Here is a 14,343-nt window from a genome sequence, read left to right on the forward strand (position 1 = left end):
CTATTTAGGGTATGTCAAGATGTCCATCTCATCACAAAAAATGTTCGAAGCATGAAATAGACTTCAGGGAAAGTAGTGGAGACCAAACCACAGAAATAATTTAATTTGTAGCCGCATGCTCTAACGGGAGGTCTGCAGCTTCTTTCTGGATGTCCCCAATTAATTTTCTCATCTTCATATATCTTGTGATTTTGTGGGAAAAAAAACATTATTAGGATGTTTTTGTGATTAACCTTATAAAATAGTTAAATGCCATTGCTGTATTAAGAGCAGAATGGACGAGAGTTTTAATTAAACATATTCATAAACTGCAATATTTGTAAATCATATTTCCATAAATCCCCTTCACATCCTTCACTAACATTTTTTTCCTTTCTTCTTTCCATTCAGCATGCATAAATAAGTGCAGGTTATAAAAGCATTTATTATAACAAATATATACTGCTGAGTTCAGTAAAGAACCAACTGTAAGTTATTCGAGTGTTATATTGCCTGGTTTATTCATCATTGTGTATATAATTACATTTATAGTGGAACAGAACAGCTGGAAATTTTAAAGAAGACACAGACTAATCCATTGCCTTGTTTGCCTGGGGTCACTGTTTCTGGCTTCTGTTTATTTAACCCTATAACTTTGTGGTTAATGGCCCAGGAGGGAATGGGCATGTCATTATTTAATGACCATGGAACCCTGTAGTCCAGGCCACAGATTCATTACTGCACTAACTTTTTGTAGTCCAGAATGCGTATCTAATAGCAACCAATTCGCTTGGAATCCATTTGGGGAGTTGGGAATTTCTACCCCATAGAATCAGTAACATCTGTGTGTGGGAATTCTGTTAGGAGAGTTACACACAAAATATCCTCGTTTTTAGCACTCTTTCCTCTCCCTCTCAAAATTATGAACTGAGAAGCACTTGCATGGTTCCCATTATTAAATCACACTTGATTGCATCAGAAGAAAAGAAAGGATATCCTTAAGGAGGCCTAGTAGAATTGCTAGAACTTCTCCTACTATTGCAGTTTGGAACAAGATTGAGAAACCACAAGAAAGTACACCACAGGTATGTCTTCAATATTCCTCTTGGCAATGATTTGTTATGTTCTCTGCTCATTCTAAAACAACTTAGATGCATTAAAAGCTAGTGGAGTTCAGCGAATGCATAAAACACATATGGCAAATAATACCGTGAATTGTTTGAAATGATTCAACCATTTGTTGCTGCAACAGATTTTAAAATAATTTGGCAGGGGTTCAGTAATAATCAAGCTGAGGATTTTGATATCACTGTACATTTTTCTTTTGGATGAATTTTAACTTTTCTTTGTAAACAAATGCTACATCATTCCTGCAAAAGCTCTATTAGTTTGTGTCATTAGAAAGGAAAGCTTTATTGCTCTAAATTATGGAAGTGTTCTGGACAATCAATTGTGTCCAGCTGATGGATTTATTCAAGTGAAATCTGTGTATTTTATTGCCAGGTCAACTTGCCTTACAAATTTACAAAGAATTACATTTTCTCTCCAGATGTTTTCAGAAAATTGTGTTGTTGTAAAAACAAAAGTCAATTTAGTTGCACAAAGTTTTGTTAGGATAGATGGTAGTTTCAAAAAATGCATTTATTTTGAAACTGAGGAATGTATTGAAATGACTGAGCACCGTTCACACGACTTGCTTGGCCTGCTTCACTGAAATCAGCCAGGGGCATAAACTATTTAAAGGAACATAACAATTGATAAACTTCTACACTGTTTAACAAGTGAGATTGAAATTGCATCACGGTTCAGGCATTTAATTGAAATCATTTCTAAACTTGCAGTTTTGCAACTTTTAGAAACCTTTTGAATTAATGCATTTTTCATGTCATAATAACAAAGCTTTTCCGAAAATGATTTATATTATACTACCTTTCTTTGTTGATCTTAACCTGACATTGTTTAAATATTACAAAAGGTTTACCTCTTCAGTATAACAGTTTATGCAGCAATGTTTTGAAACAGTCACTAATAGACAGGATACTTTACTGTCAGTCATATCCTTTTTAACCTGCCATGGCAATTAAAGGCAGGTTTGTGGTTAATATCAGATTGCACTGGAGTAGTAATTAGAAAACCATATCCGTCCTTATCCATAAGATCAATACTGTGGATACTGCTTTGCTAACCTGTTATAAAACACCCTCTGTATCTCACTCTTAAAATCTGAGTTTTTAAACTGTTAATTAAATTATTATTTAAGAAACATATAATACTGCTCACATGCTCAGAATATCCCAAAATGCTTTAGAACCAATAAGTTACTTTTCAAGCGTGGTCACTGTTGTTATGGCAGTAAACATAGTAGCTACTTCATGCAAAGCGAATGTATGAATGAGCAGATAAACAGTTTTTTCAGTTGTGTTAGTTGAAGAAGGACTATTAGCCAGGAGAATGGGAGAGCTCCCTGCTTTTCCAAATACTGTCATGGAATCCATTACATCCAATCGTGTAGGGGGATGGGGACTCAGCTGAATGCCTCATCCAAAAGATGGTAACCCAACCTTTCAGTGAAGCACTGGTGTCAGTTCCCAAATATATCTTCAAGTCATTGGCTTTGAAGCCACAATTTTCCAGTTCCGTGTTGTACTGAGTACATAGAATCATGAGGCTGGATTTTTGGGCCCGGCCAGCATTAGGAACGGAGATTGATGGGACTGGAAAATTATGAGGCTGGTGTATCAGCCTCCTGACCCTGTTCCCGATGATGACCACGAGGCAGGAAGTCAATTAGACTTAAGAGCTTTGTTAAGCAGGCATTACAGAGGCCGATTGGTATTTTTCAGCTTCCCGACGTGACAGGGGCAGATCAACTTTCTAGAGGCGGACACTCAGTGCCAGACCATGGGGCCAGTGCTCCAGGCAGCCTAGAGGCCCACCCTGCCTGCCTACCTGGGTAGCAATGCAACTGAAGGGATTCTTCCCACCATCCCCCAACAGTAGTGGCCTAGCTTCTTTTCATATTTTTTGATTAAAGCTTTAAAAAATTGGCTGAGGGCACCTTCTTGTTGAGGTACACTCCCAGCTCCTTACCCTTTACTGCAGTCAGGTGCCCCTCTCAAACTGGGAGACCTCTGATTTGTCCTCCAGTTTCTAGGACCCGCTGCCGGCCTTAATTGGAAAGGGAAACAGATTCCATACCAGTTAAGGAACAATCCAGGTCAGTGACTGTTTCGCCCTGGGGGGTGGGTCTGGGACCTGAGAACAGTTCTGGCTCCTGTTTATTGTCCTCAAGGTGAAAATGCAGTCCACAGAATTATTGAGGCACAGGAGGAGGCCATTCGGCCTATTGTGTCCGTGCCAGCTCTGAGCAGGAGCAACTCAGCTAGTCCACTCTTCCACCTTTTCACTGTAGCTCTCCAAATATTTTCTCTTCATGTGAAGATCTTATTACTGCTTTTCTGGAGTGGAAAATTGTGACATTTCCAGACAGTAGAGAAAGTAGCATAATTCAGTTTGAATGATTGCACATGTTATTTTTGTCCCTCTGGTCCCCCACCCATGGGTAAGCCTAAACAGTGAGTGTCAGTAGAATATTCCACTCTAGAGAGCCCCACACCAGAGCCTGATCCTGTCCTGCTCCAGTTCCCACACTGATGCCTTCAGCAGGGGCCACTAAACTCTGATCTGAGGGGAAATTTTGATTAATGTTTCTCATCCCTAACACAGGGATGCTGAGAATACTTAATGCCTCACTTGTCATTGTCTGAAATCTGCTAACTTGGCCACAAACCAAAGATGATACTTCCTGCACCTGGTGTAGCACCCATATAGACAAGGGAGGTTGTAGGTTCAATTCCAGTCTTGTCTGGAGTTGCTCAGCTATGTTTACTGTACTGATGTGCTCAGTAATTTGTAATTGTTTAACTTGTGACCCACCCCTTCTCTCCCCTCTGCAACTGGATAAATGCACATAAGCAGACCCCAGCTTAGCACAGGTTGGGATGATGAAGCAATGCGCGGATGCCCAGCATCCAGCCTTGCACAGGAAAATAGCCACGTGGTTGAACTAGAAGAGAGCTGGCAGCCATCTTGGAATCGTATTCCAACATTTTCAGGGAGGAGGAGAAGAATTAGGGAACAAAGACAAATAATGAAGTGCAGAAAGTAAACACTTGCAGCAAGATATTTTTGAAAAAGAAGAATTGCTTAGCAAATAATTGAACAGAATCCAGAGATGCTTGCTGCTTTAATCCCCCTCCTGTAACACTGATGCATCAGCAATGCTATTTTAGGTTTGTAAAATAAAGAACGTTTTGTCTACATGAAAGTAATTTATAGTTATTTATGCTGGAGAAAGCTGTAACTATGTAAGTAATACATTCACAAAACAAATTAGCCTGCATATTTGCTATTAAATGGATTAAATTGCTTCCATGCTCTCCTATTGTTTTCAAACTGGTGATTGCCTATTCAATGATGACTAATATGGTGTCCAATTTTCTGTGTTGCTTGTGCATCAAAAATGGCTTTTGCATGGAACTACGTCCGGGGGGTGTTTTGAAAGCCTACTGAGATGCCACCTGATATGCTGTAAGCGATCAGGTGTTAACACTTAACAGCAATGTCTTACTGACCAAATTCCTGAGTGACATGTTAGCTAGTTATTGTTTTCAGAAGGAAGTTAAAACTCCAGCTCTGACCTGTTTCTGCTCCTTTTCATCTGCCTTCAAGATACTGACCCATGCCTACTTTTCTCCTTCATAAGTGTCACAGACAGAATTTATGTATTTTCCTACAATCCATGAACAATGTGTTTTGTATGCAAGGTGTGTTTATTTTCTTACCATCAAAGTGGTTTTTACAATTTAAATAATCCCAACAGCAAGCCTTTTTGTGAGTTTTAAAAATAAAGAAGGTTATTTATTTTCCCATATCGCCCTGACTCACTTGACTCACACACACTATCACTCACACAAAGACTAGATACAGATGAAGGAAACCAATACGATGACAATGTATAATTGTCCCAGTCTCTCTTTCGTGGCAGGCCAGTAGTTTCTGCGATGAGTTAATACTTTTAGTTGAAGTGAAGGTCTTGTCCGCAGAAGATTTTCAGTAAGCTGTGGGGCTTCTTGTAGTTGAATTTCCAGAAGGATGGTTCCCAGGTGAACTTGAAGTTGGAACAGGTTGCAGAGAGTCCTTCTCCCACTTTCACGGTATTGCTGTTTATTGCCTTGGCTGCTTAGTTGACTGTAGCTGGTTCATTGGCTTTCTGATCTCTGTCTCTGCAGAGCTGATTCTTGCTGTTTTCTTTAAAAGCAGGCAATTAACATAGCTGTCTCACCCATGTGACCTGCTGCAAGTCCAGAGTCCCTTTCAAAATAAGGTTCGTGCCCAGATCAATTATATATCCTGTGTGATGACATTCACACCTTGAGAGTTTGAGACAGCTAATGTTTTTTTTATATCTGAATGACCCATTTAATTTGAAATTACCCTTTTGAATTAGTTTCAGGGAAAAGGCATTGAGTCAAACATCAGTCTGGAAAATTCTTTTTGTTTCCCCCCTTGAGACAGGGGAGAATTTCAATCCACAAGAGAAGTCAGGTGATCCTCGGGTGGCCTTCTTTTCGTAGCCTTTTGTGGTTTGTTAAGATATGACGTATTGATTGAAAGCCCTTAATAGAAATAAGAAATTCCTTTGTGATACCTGCTTGATTATGTGCTTGTGTATAATATGCATCACCTCAGCTGCACAACATCAGCTGGATGATTGCATGTGTCACTTGCTTTCCTTTTGCTGCAGAGAGATGTTTGTGAATAAAGCCCCTCCTCCTGGCAGGATCCTCATCACCCTGCATAGAATGAATGCTGTTCTGCACTAAAGGGAAATGTCTTCCATATGGCAGACACTTCCTGTTCTCATTAACGTTACGTCCTACATCACGATTTTTGATGAACACCTTTAATGTCAACGTTTTATCACAGGAGAATTCTGCGTCAACATTTTCCTGTGACAATTTGATGAACCAGTTAAATCTTTGAAAAAATGTGTCCTTATTTTTTTCCTCAGAAAATAAAAACTTATTAATATCCAAAATAATATGTTAGACAAATATATTCAGAACATGATTAAATGTACCAATTGAATTATATTTTGACTGTTACTGGCTTCCATAAAGTTTTTACCTCATCTGTCTGAAAACAATAGGCAAAGTTTTTCAAAACCCCACCAGAAACATTGGCAGGAATGCATCACCGCTGATGTCAGCAACCCCGCAGCCATTTAATGCTCCATGGAGCGCTAATTGGCTGGAGACAGGACTTCTGCCCCTCACTCAGGAGGAAGACCCGCCTTAGATCAATCAGATTGGCTGGCAGTTCAGGAACCTCAGCAGTGCCACCAGGAATGGTGGCCACTGCTGAGGTAGGTAGAGGTCCTGCAGCCTACAGAAGTAGGCTGAAGATAGTTTAAAAAAAACATAAAAATTGATGGAGGGGAAATCCCTCTAGGTAATTGCTAATTCATAAGGGCCGCCTTCCCTGTCCACAGACCCCTCTTTGAATAAGGAAATGCACAGGGCCGCCTGGCAGGAGAGGGGTGCGGGGCTCTCAATCTGCCATCAGCAAAATGCTGATGGCCTGGTAAAATGGCCATTAATAGGGCATTTAAATATTTAAAAACAAAAAGCTAAAAGCTACTGCGGATGCTGGAAATCCAAAACAAAAACAGAATTACCTGGAAAAACTCAGCCCGTCTGGCAGCATCGGTGGAGAAGAAAACAGTTGACGTTTCGAGTCCTCATGACCCTTCGGCAGAACTGAAGTATAGTTAGGAGAGGGGTGAAATATAAGCTGGTCTAAGGTGGGGGGCGGGGGGAGAGAGAAGTTGAGGGTGGGGTGGTTGTGGGGACATGCAAGCAGTGATAGGAGCAGATAATCAAAAGATGTCACAGACAAAAGGATCAAAGAGGTGTTGAAGGTGGTGATATTATCTAAGAAAAGTGCTAATTAAGAATGGATGGCAGGATACTCAAGGTACAGCTCTAGTGGGGGTGGGGTGGAAAGACTAACAAAGTATTAGTTGTAGATTTAAAAATAATGGAAATAGGTGGGAAAAGAAGAATCTATATAAATTATTGAAAAAAAAAGAGGGGGAAGAAACGGGGTGGGGATGGGGGGAGGGGGAGTTTAAGATCTAAAGTTGTTGAATTCAATATTCAGCCCGGAAGGCTGTAAAGTGCCTAGTCGGAAGATGAGGTGCTGTTCCTCCAGTTTGCGTTGGGCTTCACTGGAACAATGCAGCAAGCCAAGGACAGACATGTGGGCAAGAGAGCAGGGTGGAGTGTTAAAATGGCAAGCGACAGGGAGGTTTGGGTCTTTCTTGTGGACAGACTGCAGGTGTTCTGCAAATCAGTCGCCCAGTTTACGTTTGGTCTCTCCAATGTAGAGGAGACCGCATTGGGAGCAACGAATGCAGTAGACTAAGTTAGGGGAAATGCAAGTGAAATGCTGCTTCACTTGAAAGGAGTGTTTGGGCCCTTGGACGGTGAGGAGAGAGGAAGTGAAGGGGCAGGTGTTGCATCTTCTGCGTGGGCATGGGGAGGTGCCATAGGTGGGGGTTGAGGAGTAGGGGGTGATGGAGGAGTGGACCAGGGTGTCCACTTTAAATTTAAATATTTAAATTTAAATATTTAAATTTGTTTCCCACCTTCCTGTGGCGGGTAGCTTGTCTGAAACCTATCATACCATCGGTAACGTTCCCAGATGGTTAGATATAATCGGGGAACCAATCTGGCATGTCTACCCCCCAGTTTTACAGATCCACCGCCCCACCCCAACAACCCACCCTGATCCTGCCAACAAAATTCTTCCCAATGAGCTTTGACTGAACACCTCCTCCCATAACAGTTGGTGGTTTCGAACAACACCTGAGCAAGTCAGGTTTGCTGAACTTCTAGAGTGGGTCAACAGTCTCCTCTGAGGTGAAGTGAAATGTTGTGCATATGAACACTTCTTGAGAATTTGTGAGTTTCTTTGTTTTTTTCCAAGAGACTTCAGAACAAATTGGAGAGTTCTCAATTTAATTTCGGACAAGTTTCAAATTTAAAATATTAATGGCTGCTGTTTTGTTTTTGCAAACTTTCCAATTTTGATCTCAGACTGACAAAACCCATGATAAACCTGTGGTTCTGTTTGATGACTTTAGAAAGCAAGACTAAGATCGTTTGTAAAGGGTGTAGTTTCTTTCAGCGGAAAGGTTGACAGATTTTTCATTTTGATTATCCAAATAATTTAAATCTAGCTGGGATTCTCAATTATTGGGATCCTCTTGTTTGGCTACTATCCATGTCCATCAAAAGATGGTCCTCTACTATTCATTTTAGCTCCAGATTTGGTTGAAAGAAAGAGATATTCAATGCCTTTCTCAGAAAATCTAAGGTTTAAAGGCGCTTTGCTGTGTAAGAACTTGGAAACTACAGAAATGAACTTTTTGAGCATTTTATATCAGTCATTTATCTTGTCTGTTTGTGGACATTCATGTTCATTAATGATTGATAATGTGGAAAGCAGTGGAGTGAGGCGGGGTGGGGAGTGGAGTGGGGGAGTTTTTTGATCACCTGAAAGGACCTGCGGGCATATTAGGGAGGGGTTTAACAAGTGGGGAACATTGTGTGTGGCCTGATGGTCGAGAAGGAGCCAAAGACATTTCAGCTTTCAGTCTCCTGTGACCCATTCCTCCTTAAGGTTTCTAGACCCCTGTCCTCCTATAATGATAGGCATTTGGCAGCCTGCCCCCAATATTGCCAGTTCCTGGACTCCTTTTTACAAACCTTCCCACTCCCAGGTCTATTGGCTCACATTTGTCTCTCAGGAACCCTTTTATTACTGCTTACAAACATCTCGACTGCTTCCAATACTGTCAGATCGTCGGAGCTTACTTCCCAATGATCTCATATCGCAAGGCCCTTCTCATATCCTAGAATCAGCCTCATTGAACCCAGACACCAAGGGCTGGATTGAGTGCAGCCTATCGCAGCAGGAAACCTGGCAGCCAAACCCACTTAATCATGGGACAGTCCCCACGTCAGTCTCCTGGCTGCGGCAATACCTCTCCCGATTCAGTCAGGTGGCAAAAAGGGCTGACATGGGATTCCTGGCTGCTAAGAACCTCTGTACATAATCACTGAAATTGACTTCTATTGTCAACAAAACACAGGTAAAGATAATGAATTTGCTTCATATGCAAACCATGTTTAATTTTGAAAATCAAAGTTACAGTAGGGTGATCACATCACCCTGAGTTGAATATGGCTTGGATAGGCTTTTAGCGAGTTATGTTGGCTACTGCTGCCTCGCCCACTATCCCACCTCCAATCCCAGCCCTGGCAGAGGCTAAAAATCAAGCCCACTGCCTATTACCCGTTTTGTCTCTGAATATAATCTCTCTCACTCCCTGCCCTGCCCCTGCCCCAACAGTTTAATATACACGCGCACATGTATATGTACCTTTACTCATTAAAAAAAATGCACAGTAAAGCTTTTGAAATGTCTCCTCATGTTTTTCAAAATTATTTAAAGAAAGACTACTCAGCATGAAATGTTAGATGTTAAAGAAAAATATCCCATCAGCAGAACTGACTGAGCACAACTGGTGTATCCTGGAAATAAAGTACACTGCACTATCCAAATTAGGCTCATGGAGTCATAGTTCACAGCACAAATATCAACAAGAGGGCCAGGTTTTTGGAAGAGGCCTATGAGTAAAAACTTTAATCAAGTTATCAAGACACAAAATACAATTCAGTGGAAACATTTACAACATCAAATGTGCAGCTTTTTTTGAATTTACAAATATATTTTGATATCCCTATTTTGGACATTGAAGATTTCAGTCTGGAGTGTGGGAACTCACTGAGCAGTTTGTATCATCATAAGCTGAAATACCTAAACTATAAAATAGCAGCTGGTCAGGGTGTGACACCTCTTAACATTGAAAATACCCATGATTGCCACCTACTGGAGTAACCAGTACTGCAGGTGCTTACAATAAGTTTTCAGTGCAACCCATGTCCTGAAAACTGAATTTAATTTGTCACAGATTATTATAGAAAAAGTGTCTGCCACTCTGTGCTTTGGCAGATGGAGCCATCCATCAATATGAGATTGGAGTCTTCAGACAGGAGACTGTTAGATTTTAATTTCGTGTTCATGTCTCCCATCTAATGTGAGTGGGTTGAAAGCCTTGGCTGGAATTTTCCCGCCCTGTTGGCGTCAGGCGCCATGGCGAGCATGAGCGGAGAATATGATGGGGAGGTCAAAAATCAGTTTCACAGCATCATGCAACCAGTTTGTGATCGTCCGCTCCACCCGTCCATTGCGTTTCCCGCAGCTCGTTTTGCATTTACAAGGCGTGTACCTGGCTAACTGAACTTCAAGGGGAACTTGGAGGTGAGTGCACACTAATGGACTTCAAGGTTGAGGTGCCGCGCTTTCAGGCGAGGGCACAGGCAAGTTGATTTTTCCCGGCTGGCTGACAGTGTAGTGGCGGGGCAAGGGCTGCCCTGTGTCTGAGGTGGGTTGGGTGGGGGGGCGGGGGGGGGAGTGCTGTGATGGATCTTCAATGAGGGTATCATCAGATTCTTCTTCAGAGGTGTCTTCGGGGCTTGAGCTGAGGACTTGGGTCATGGCCCTCCTTGGCTATTCCCCAGATGTATCTGTGAAAGCAAGGAGGGATAATTAGTGCATGGCAGGAGACTGCGGAACAGGGGAAGCGGCTCACAGCAAGGTTTTTTGATGGATGTTATACTGTTGGATCCTCACTTGGTTGAGCCACCTGCCAACATCACCTTCAGCACAGGAATGGTCCAGATCATTGCCGGCCAGCTGGGCGACTCTACTTTCAAAGTCTGTGAGGATCTTGATTCCAGCCATTCCTCCACCAGTCTGCGACCTCCCCCTTATGTTGTGTGCCAGCTTTCCTGCATGAATACAGATGGAGACAGTGTAAGCAGGATGCCTGGCATGTGTGAGTGGTGAGTGGTGTCATGGACGGGATGAAGACATGATCTGCAGGGCAAATGAAGGTGTGTGTGAGAGGGTGAATGGTGATGTCCGTTGAACCGGCAGTGAGTGAGATCCCTGTGGATGAGTGATGGGTTTCTGAGTGTGTGAGTTGAGAGTGATGAGAAGGGTGACTTAATCTGGTGGAACAGAGGAGATCATTCATTCTCCTTCGGCACTGGGTGGCTGTCCTATTTTGCAGGGCATTGGCACTGACCACCACTGCCACTGCCTCCCATGTAGGATTGGCGGCCTTACTTGCTACCCTTTTCCCAAAGTGGGGGTAGAGGACATTGTGGCGGTCCTCCACTGTGTCCAGTAGACGCTCGAGGGAGGCATTACTAAATCTGGGGGCAACATGTTTCCTCCCTTTGGCAGCCATCAATGTGCAGCAGCTTCCTATCCCTTGAAGAGTGCTAGCTCTGCGCAGGGAAGCCTTTAAATTTTTCGCCCAGTTTACTGAAGGCCTGAGGTGACGGCGGGCTGGGCGAATCAGAGGATGCCCCACCAGTGGCCGGTGTGTTTCGTGGGAGTGCATAATTAATGAGGCGGGAATGGGCAATTCTCTCAAATGGTCATTAATCTTTAGAATTCTCTACCCCAGAAAGCACTGGAGACTGGGTCATTGAATACATTCAAGACTGCTAGGCAAATTGGTGATCTGCAGGGGGTCAAGGGTTAATGGGGAATAGGTAGGAAGATTTAGTTGAAGCCACGATGAGATCAGTCATGGTCTTATTGAGTGGCAGAGCAGGTTCAAGGGGCCGAATCGCCTCCTCCTGCGCCTGTATCTTATGTTCTTATGTTCCCTTTCTGTGTCTCTCGTTCACCCCCACACCCTCACCCCAGCATTTTAGGAAACAGTTGTTACAACAGCAGCTGATGTTCGTGCTGAGCAAGCCAGATCTCAAATTAAAATCCGTCTCGGCTGATCGACATTTATTTTCTGTGTTGTAGAAACAAGGAGGGAAAGCTACTGAACACAAAAGCACAGCATTCCAGTGATAACTTTTAAAATTTGAAGAATTACAATGTTTATTAAAAAAAAAACTTAAACACACAAGATAAAAGATGCACAGTTAGAAAAAAATCTTACAAAATAGCCCCAAAAATGCTTTATCAAAGGTATAAAATAAAACTATCTTTTTGGCAACAGCCCTTATAGATTCTTAACCATAAAATCCAGGAAATATTACCCAAACCAAGAAATTGCTTTCACTTTAAACAGAAGTACAATCCACAACTTCCCAGAATAGATCCATGCTTATGTGGGTTGTCCAAAGGGAAATTTAAAACAAACTGTTTCTCAGGACAAATATTCTCCTGGCCTAAAACTGAGTTTCTTTCTTCAATTAAAATATTTTCACAGCTTTTCAGTACACTCCAAAACACAGGGGTTAGCCTTCAGTGGGACTCCCCCCACAGCAACTCACTACAGCTGAAAACCCATTTACATAAATATTTTTCACCCCTCTCAATTTAGTCCTCCATTGTCTTTAAATATCCCTTTGAAAACTCAGGTCCCCAAATATCAGAACTTTTCATGTTCCTATTTTACCTCTATTTCGGGGGTCAATAACATTTAAAATGCCTGCCCCTGTTTACTCACAAATCTCCTGTAAAATGCAAATATTCTTTCCCGTCACCTTTCAGCTTCCTTTGAAATGCAAATCCCCAAATGCTAATTTCAGACCTACTCTGTTTCCTTGCATGTTAACACCTACCATAAGGCCTTATTACAAAATGCAAGAAGATAACACCTTTAGTCTTTCATCCCTTAGATTCTACAGGCAATCTGACTCCAACAACCTCACCTTTGATTAACTCTGGACACACACAGACACAGTTTACCTTATCTACGTAGAATATATACACATAAACTAAGAAACATAAAAATATTCACATATCATCACACAATATATCATAAGGTATAGGTGAGCCATGGAAAACGAGGAGCAATCTAAAGTAAACATACTAGATTGGAGGAGGGCCAGCTTCAGTGGGGTGAAAACAGGTCTGATCCAGATCAATTGGAATCAAAGATTGGCAGGCAAATCTGTAACAGAACATTGCTCTGCCTTTAAAGAGGAGTAAGAGAGCTCCGTGTCACCTATTTTAGGGAGGACCTGACAAATTAAGTGCCATTTAGGCATTTAACTGGAAAGCATTGGGCCTTCCCTAGGATCAAGGGGTGATTGTCCCACCCACCAAAAGCTACGAGCCAATCAGAAGCCAGCTGTTCTACTGGAAGGCAGCGCCACTGGTGAGGTGGTGGCTGCTGCTGGTACAACACCCACCTGAGGCCTAGTATCATTGCTGGATCCAGGCCACAGGTGAGTGATGCGGTAGCCGGGGTCATGGGTTGGGGGTCATGCGGGGGAGGATCAGCAGCAAGAGCAGGGGTATGGCTTTCAGCAGGCTCTCCCCTTCCCAATGCTTGCAGGTCTCTCAATCAGGCACTGAGTGCCTTTGAATGCGGCACCCCCCCCCCACCCGAACATGGGCCAGCAAGGAACCCTGCATGGGTTTGCTTGTCGTACACCCCACATGGCAATTTCCCTATGCCCAACGTTGGATTAATAGCAGTGGAGGCAGGAGGAGGCCCTTAAGTGGGCACTAATTGCCCACCTAAGGACCTCAATTGGTGGCGGAACAGGAAGGCTGTCCGTGGGCCTTTCCGCCACGTTCCTAATCAGGGTAGAGGCAGGAAGGCGGTGGGCTCCCCATCTGCTACCCACCTGTCTGATTAAATCCACCTCCCACCACGAAACTCACCACTCTAGCCAGTGATGTCGAAGCCCGTGGAATAAAAGGGACAGTGGAACATGGATACTTTTGTAAGGTTGGTGTCTGACTAAGAAGTCTGGAGGTTTATATAGTTGACCATAAACAGTTTATTGACAACTAGTAGCTATATACATCTCCATTGTACAGCCTGCATGGGTGTTGTCTCCATGTTTGCTTCTTCCAGACTCTACCACACACAGTCTACCATCATGTGATTCTCTACATAATGCTGTGGGTGGTACTGTTCTCTAGTCCCATATTAACCCTGCTCTGCCCAAACACACTTTTACGACATCTCCTCCCAAGTCCTTACCCAAATATATTTACAACACAATCTTTACTTGCTACACCTTTTCCCCTACTACCCTTCCCTCAGACAGTCTGGAGGCTTGACAATTCTTCCTGATCTCATTCTGCTGAAGGGTTATGTACTCCTTTTGCATTTGATCTTAAAGGACAATCAGCTTTTCTTTCAACTGTTTATTTTCTTGTTGACCTCTTCCAATTCATTCT

General features: G+C 42.7%; 1 protein-coding gene across 1 annotated transcript in view; it reads left to right on the forward strand.

Annotated features, from left to right (window-relative positions):
* Positions 1-788: 788 nt before the first annotated feature.
* Positions 789-14,343, forward strand: part of frem1b (Fras1 related extracellular matrix 1b) — a 262,434-nt gene continuing 248,879 nt past the window's right edge. Inside the window, exon 1 of the mRNA XM_078561195.1 lies at positions 789-1,064. The gene's annotated coding sequence lies outside the window, so the exon portion shown is untranslated. The remainder of the gene's footprint in view (positions 1,065-14,343) is intronic.

The sequence above is a fragment of the Cetorhinus maximus genome, chromosome 17 (genome assembly GCF_964194155.1).
Source record: "Cetorhinus maximus chromosome 17, sCetMax3.hap1.1, whole genome shotgun sequence".
Classification (NCBI taxonomy): Eukaryota; Metazoa; Chordata; class Chondrichthyes; order Lamniformes; family Cetorhinidae; genus Cetorhinus; species Cetorhinus maximus.